The sequence below is a fragment of the Neofelis nebulosa genome, chromosome 13 (assembly GCF_028018385.1).
Source record: "Neofelis nebulosa isolate mNeoNeb1 chromosome 13, mNeoNeb1.pri, whole genome shotgun sequence".
NCBI classification, from domain to species: domain Eukaryota; kingdom Metazoa; phylum Chordata; class Mammalia; order Carnivora; family Felidae; genus Neofelis; species Neofelis nebulosa.
In genome coordinates, this window is record NC_080794.1 from 10,984,841 (window position 1) to 10,992,439 (window position 7,599).

Sequence of the window (7,599 nt, forward strand, 5' to 3'; positions counted from 1 at the left end):
CTTTGGGTGAATACCCACTAGTGGAATTATTGGATCTCATAGTATTTCTATTTTTAATTTTGGGGGGAAGCTCCATACTGTTTCCATGGTGGCTGCACCAGTTTAGATTCCCACCAACAGTGCGCAGGGTTCCTTCTTCTCCACACCACATCCTCTCCAATACTTGTTATTTCTTGTCATTTTGATTTTAGCCATTCTAACTAGTGTAAGTTGATATTTCTTTGTGGTTTTGATCTGCATTTCAGTAATTAGTGATGTTGAGCATTTTTTTCATGTGTGTCTTGGCCATCTGTACATCTTCTTTGGAAAACTGTCTGTTCAGGTCTTCTGCCCATTTTTAAACTGGATTGTGTGGTTTTTTGGTATTGAGCTGTATAAGTGCTTTATATATTTTGGGTATTAACCCATTATTAGATACATCATTTGCTGCTATCTTCTCCCATTCAGTATGTTGTCTTTTGTTTCGTTGATGGTTTCCCTTGCCGTGAAAAAGCTTTTAACTTTGTTGTAGTCCCAACAGTTTATTTTTGCCTTTGTCTCCCTTGTAGTAGGAGACATAGCTAGAAATAATGTTTCTATGACAATGTCAGAAAAATTACTGCCTTTGCTCTCTTCTAGGAGTTTTATGGTTTATGGTCTCACATTTAGGACTTTAATCCATTTTGAGTTTATTTTTGTGTATGGTATAAGCAAGTGATTCAGTTTTATTATTTTACAAGTAGCCATCCAGTTTTCCCAGCACCATTTGTTGAAGAGACTGTCTTTATATATTGTATATTTTGCCTCCTTTGTTGTAGAGTAATTGACCATAAAATTGGGGCCTTATTTCTGGGCTCCCTAGCCTGTTCCACTGATCTGCGTGTCTATTTTTGTGCCAGTACCATACTCTTTTGATTACTACAGATTTGTACTAGATCTTGAAATCTGATATTGTGCTACCTCCCGCTTTGTTCGTTCTCAGGATTGCTTTGGTTATTTGGAGTCTTTTTGTGGTTCTATAATATAACATTTGTTTTAGTTTTGTGAACAATGCTGTTGGTATTTTGATAGGGAATGCATTGAATCTGTAGATTGTTTTGGGTAATATGGACATTTTAACAATATTAATTCTTCCAATCCATGAGCATGGGATATTTTTCCATTTGTTTGTGTCATCTTCAATTTCTTTCATCAGTGTTTTGTAGTTTTTGGAGGATGGGTCTTTCACCTCTTTGGTTAAGCTTATTCCTTGGTATTTTATTATTTTTGATGCAACTGTAGATGTTTTGTTTTGTTTTTTAATTTCCCTTTCTGCTACTTTGTTATTAGTGTATAGAAAAGCTACCCATTTCTGAGTAATAATTTTGTATCCTGCCACTTTACTGAATTTGTTTATTGCTTTTAGTAGTTTTTTGGTGAAGTCTTTAGGATTTTCTGTGTATAGTATCATGTTGTCTGCAAATAGTGACAGTTTAACTTCTTTACCAACATGGATGCCTCTTATTTCTTTTACTTGTCTGATTGCTGTGGCTAGGACTTCCAGTACTATGTTGAACAAAACTGGGGAGAGTGGACATCCCTGTCTTGTTCCTGTTGAGATGGTCAGATGATTTTTGTTCTTCATTTTGTTGATGTGGTGTATGGTGCTAATTTATTTGTGAATATTGAAGTATCTGTACATTCCTGGAATAAATGCCACCTGATCATGGTGAACAATCTTTTTAATTTATTATTGTAGGCAGTTTGCTAATATTTTGTTGAGGATTTTTGCTTCTGTGTTCATGAGTGATATTGGCCTGTAGTTTTCTTTTTTTGTGGTGTCTTTGTCTGTTTTTGGTATCAATGTAATGCTGCCTTCATAGAATGTATTTGGAAGCTTTCCTTTCTCTTCTATTTTTGGAATAATTTGAGGAGAATAAGAATAATAACATTTGTGAAATGTCTGTTAGAATTCCCCTGTGAATCCATCTGGTCCTGGACTTTTATCTTTTTGTAGTTTTCTGATTACCAATTCAACTTATCCATTTTTTCTAGGTTGTCCAGTTTGTTGGCATATAATTTTTTATACTCTTCTATTGTAATCCTTGGTATTTCTGCGATGTTAGTTGTTACTTCTCCTCTCTCATTTCTGTTTTTATTTATTTGGGTCCTTTCTCTTTTTTTCTTGATGAGTCTGGTTAAGGGTTTGTCAATTTTGTTTATCTTTTCAAAGAACCAACTATTCAGTTTCATTGATTTTCTCTATTATTGTTTTAACTTTTGTGTCATTTGTTTCTTCTCTGATCTTTATTATTCCCTTTCTTCTACTCACCTTGGGTTTGTTTGTTTTTCCAGTTCCTTTAGGCCTAAGGTTAGATTGTTTGGGGTTTTTTTCTTATATTTTGAGGTAGGCCTGTATTTCTATATACTTGTCTCTTAGAACTGCTTTCATTTTGTCCCAAAGATTTTGGACCATTGTGTTTTCACTTTCATTTGTCTCCATGTATTTTTCTTATCTCTTCTTAAAATTTCTTTGCTCACCCATTCATTGTCTAGTGTCATATTATTTACTCTCCACATGTTTGTGTTTTTTCCTGCATTTTTCTTGTGATTAATTTCTAGTCTCATACCGTTGTGGTTGGAAAAGATTCATGGTATGATTTCAGTCTTCTTAAACTGATTAAAGCTGGTTTTATGGCCTAATATGTAATCTATTCTGGAGAACGTTCCAAGTACACTTGAAAAGAATGTGTATTCTGTTGTTTCTGGATGGAATACCTTCTATATATGTGTTATGTCCATCTGGTCCAATGTGTCATTCAAAGACATTGTTTCCTTATTGGTTTTCTGTCTGGATGTTCTATCCTTTGATGTAAGTGGGTTATTAAAGTCCCCTACTGTTATTTTATTACCATCAATTTCTCTCTTCATGTCCATTAATATTTGCTTAATCTATTTAGGTGCTCCAGTGTTGGGTGTGTAGATATTTACAGTTATTGTATCCTCTTGTTGGATTGATCCCTTTATCATTATGTAATACCCTTCTTTGTCTTGTTATGGTCTTTGTTTTAAAGTCTGTTTTGTCTGATAGAAGTATTGCTACCTCAGCTTTTTTTTCCTTCCATTTGCAAGGTGAATGTTTTCCCATCCCTTCCCTTTCAGTCTGTATGTGTTTTTAGGTCTGAGGTGAGTCTCTTATAGGCAGCATAGATGGGTCTTGTTTTTTGTTTTTGTTTTTGTTTTTTGTTTTTTATTTTTTTATCCATTCTCCCATCCCATGTCTTTTGATTGGAGCATTTAGGCCATTTACACTCAAGTAATTTCTATACCCAACATGGGGCTTGAACTCACAGCCCTGAGATCAAGAGTCACATGCTTAGTCACACTGACTAAGCCAGAGAGGTGCCCCTCAGCCATTTCCATTTAAAAAAATTATTGACAGGTCTTTACTTACTGCCATATTAAAATTTGTATTCTGGGTGTTTTTGTAGATTTGCTTTGTACCTTTCTTCTTATCTTGATCTCTTTCTTTGTGGATGATGAGTTTCTATTGTGCTGTGTTTATCTTTATTTTTTCCATATCTGTCACAGGTTTTCGGGTTCTGGTTACCATGAAGTTCATGTATAACATCCTAAGTAAATAACATTTTATATTAATTTGATGGTCATTTACATTCAAACACATTCTGAAAAAAAAAACTTTCTTTTTCTATTTTACCTTCTCTTCCCCTTTTATTCCCTTTTCCACATTTTATGTATATGTTGTCATACTTTACCTCTTTTAATCATAATTTTCTAATGTCTAATTATGACCATTTCTTTTCCACTTAAAAAAAAAGCTTATTTATTTATTTTGAGAGAGAGAGAGAGAGATGAGGAAGAGACAGAGAGAGAATCCTAAGGCGGTTCTGCACTGTCAGCACAGATCCCACTGCAGGGCTTGAACTCATGAACCAGGAGATCATGACCTGAGCTGAAACCAAGAGTCGGACACTTAACCAACTGAGAGCCACCCAGGTGCCCCCATTTCTTTTCCACTTAAAGAAGTCCCTTTAACATTGCCTCTTAGGATGGTTTAGTGGTGATACACTCCTTTATCTTTTGTTTGTCTGGGAAACTCTTTATCTCACTTTCAAATCTGAATGATAACCTTCAGTATTCTTGGTTGTAGGGTTTTTTTTTTCTTTCAGTACTTTGAATATATAATGCCACTCCCTTCTGGCCTATAAAATTTCTACTGAAAAATCTGTTAATAGCCTTATAGTTTATCCCTTGTAGGTACCTTTTTGTTTCTCTCTAGCTGCTTTTAGGAGTCTCTCTTTATCTTCAATCTTTGATGTGTTAATTATTACGTATGGTGATGTGGACTTTCTTGGGTTTCTCTTGCTTGGAACTCTCTGTGATTCTTGGATTTGGATGTCTATTTCCATCTTTAGGTTAGGGAAGTTTTCAGTTATTATTTCTTCAAGTAAATTTTCTACACTTTACTCTCTCTTTTCTTTTGGGAACCCTATACTGTGAATGTTTGTTTACTTGATGTTGTCCAAGAGATCTCTTAATTGATTCCTTGTTTTTAAAATTCTTTTTTTCTTTTTGCTGTTCAGCCCCTGTGTTCTCCATTACCCTGTCTTCCAGATGGCTGATACACTCTCCTGCCTCCTCTAATCTACTGCTGATTCCCTCTAGTGTTTTCGTGTGTGTTTTATTTCAGTTCTTGTATTCGTCAGCTCTGACTGGTTCTTTTTAATATTTTCCATCTCTTTATTGAAGGTCTTACTGAGTTTTGCCACTCTTTTCTCCAGCCCAGTGGGCATCTTTATGATCATTACTTTAAATTCTTTATCAGGCATATTTCTTATCTCTGTTTCAGCTAATTATTTTTCTGATATTTTTTCTTGTCCTCCTTTTGTTTTTTCTTTTGCAGCATATTCCTCAGGCTCCCCCTTTTGGTTGGCTTTCTGTGTTTATTTCTGTGGATTAGGTTGAATGGCTACTTCTCCTAAATTTGTCTTGTGAAAGGTATTCCCTGTGTAGATTGTGTATGTGGTGACTGCTGGCTGACTGGAGCTGTGGCTGTAAATGCTAGTTATTTTAAACAGTGGCTTTTTACAGAAAGAAGAAAGTAATGATAGTAATAGTGATGATTGATGACGACGACGATGATGATAATGGAAAGATAAAATAAAAGAAAGGAAAACAAAATAGAGAAAAAAGCAGAAAAGAAAAAAATGAATGAGAAAGAAAAAACAAAACCAAAAAGAACAAAATTAAAACAAAATGGGACAAACTAAAAAAAATTAAAAATAAGAAAATAAAAATTAATTAAAACCAAACAAAATTAAAAAAAATATATAGCATGGTTTATTTTCTGTCTCCCAGCACCACAGAGGTTGATGTGGGCTTGTGGACACTGGGGTTGCTGAGGTCACAAGCTCTCTGTGATGACTGGACGCACCACTTATGCTTTCCAGACTCTGTTCCACTCTGGGCTTGTAAGGTGGAGGGGAGGGAGCATCCCCACAGCTCCTCAGCCTTTTTATCTATTGTTTGTTTGTTTTTAAGAGAGAGAGAAAGAGAGACAGCACGAGCGGAGTAGGGGCAGAGGGAGAGGGAGAGAGAGAACCCTAAGCAGGCTCTGTGCTGTCAGCACAGAACCTGATGTGGGGCTCAAACCCACGAACCATGCGATCATGACCTGAACCAAGATCAAGAGTCGGACGCTTAACCAACTTGGCCTTTCTCACCTCTGGCTTATTTTCTGTCCCAGTGAGACCAGGGCTGGTGTGGGCTTGTGGATCCTGTGCTCACTGAGGTTGCAAACTCCCTGTGACCACTGGACCTGCCTGTTATGGTGTCCATACTCTGATCTGGGCTTTCAAGGTGGATGGGAACATAGACCATGTCGTTATCCAGTCCCTCTGACCTGGAGAGTGTTCCTGCAGCTCCTCCACTACTTGGCAGTCGTCTTGTGTTGTCTCTTATATGTTAAGAGACTAAGCCCCAGGACAGGGGGATCTGTTCTCAGTCCTTCAGTACATTCCCTCCCCACTGCCATTGGCAGCGTTGGTGGTCAGGGTTCCCTTCCTTATGATGTCTCCGTCTCTCTGGCCATTTTCTCTATCTTTGGTTGTTCAGTAGCTGTTCAGTCAGCCCTCAGTACTTCAGGGGAAAATTGTTCTATTCATGGGTGTGATTTGGTGTGCCCTGGTAGAAGAAGCCAGTTCAGGGTTTTCCTACGTTGCCATCTTGGACCAGAATTCCCAGAAACTGCATTTTTAATAGCAGTGTGCAGGAGATTCTGATGTAGGGATTTCTGGGACCTCATGATGCGAACGACTATCCAGAAATACTCTGTGAAAAGTAGTTTCTTCCAGTAAATTTACTCCTGGGAGACAATTTGCAACTGGAGACCTGGGTTAATTTTGTGTGTTCAGTTTACTAGCTGTGGGATTGATTATCCATTAGTCAAATCACTGAGTCTGAATTTCCTTCTTGCCCCACGCTAAATACAGGAAGCCACGCCTGGGAGTGCAGTTTAGCTCTCTGAGGTCTCAGGCAATCCTTTAGTTTTCTCAGCTGTAAAATGGGAATAGTGACCCATGTAACAATGTTTCATGGCTGTCTGATAAGTTCATGTATTTATGCTTCAAGTCTTGAAGGAGTGATATTATCCTGAGAGATTTTTAAAAAGTTTTTCTAAAATTTCTTGGTCATGATGTGTATATGCATAAAAACCTAGGGACCATAGTTCTTATGGCTGATTTGATGAAAGAATGGTCAGTTGGATAGGAGAAAGGCTCCCTCCATTCTGCAACTAAGAAGAGATGCTTGCGTACCAAAGCTGGCATATGGTTTTTCCAACAGCAGGCATATCAGGAGATATCTCGAGCCCAGAGGTTATTGTCGGATCTAGGGAAAGTAACCTGCAACTTGGAAAAGTCTGTAATTCTGATTGGTTGTCTTCCTTAACAATCTGTTATCCTGGTAGTAATAAAGTGGCATACCTTTATAAATGGTACAAATACTTGTGATACGATAAGAGGTGTCATACCCTTACACCCAGGTAGAAGGGGCCCTTGGCTTCAGCCCTGTGCCTTAGAGGGCCTCACATGTCATAGACAAAGAAAAATGCAAATTTTTTAAAAATTATTTTTAACCTTTGTTTATTTTTGAGACAGAGAGAGACAGAGCATGAACGGGGGAGGGTCAGAGAGAGGGAGTCACAGGATCCGAAACAGGCTCCAGGCTCCGAGCTGTCAGCACAGAGCCCGACGCGGGGCTTGAACCCGCAGACCGCGAGATCATGACCTGAGCCGAAGTCGGACGCTTAACCGACTGAGCCATCCAGGCGCCCCCCAAAATGTAAATTTTTAAGAGAACACATAGCATCTCTGTTGCTCAGAATGTGGTGCTTAACCCTGAAAGATCTTAACCCTGGCTTAGGCTTGTACACCCTAAGCATCCAGCCCAGGAGCAACGGGTCTCTGTGTCTTACCTTCTTTGCTGAAAGAGAAGGGAGGTTGTACGGTGCAAGTTTCCGTGTTGTGAGGGTACTGACTTGAGAGCCGCACATGGGTTTGGAGGGGCTGGGAGGGGCTGAGCAATGAAGTGGTTAGATTGGGGAAAAGGCAACTTTTCCTT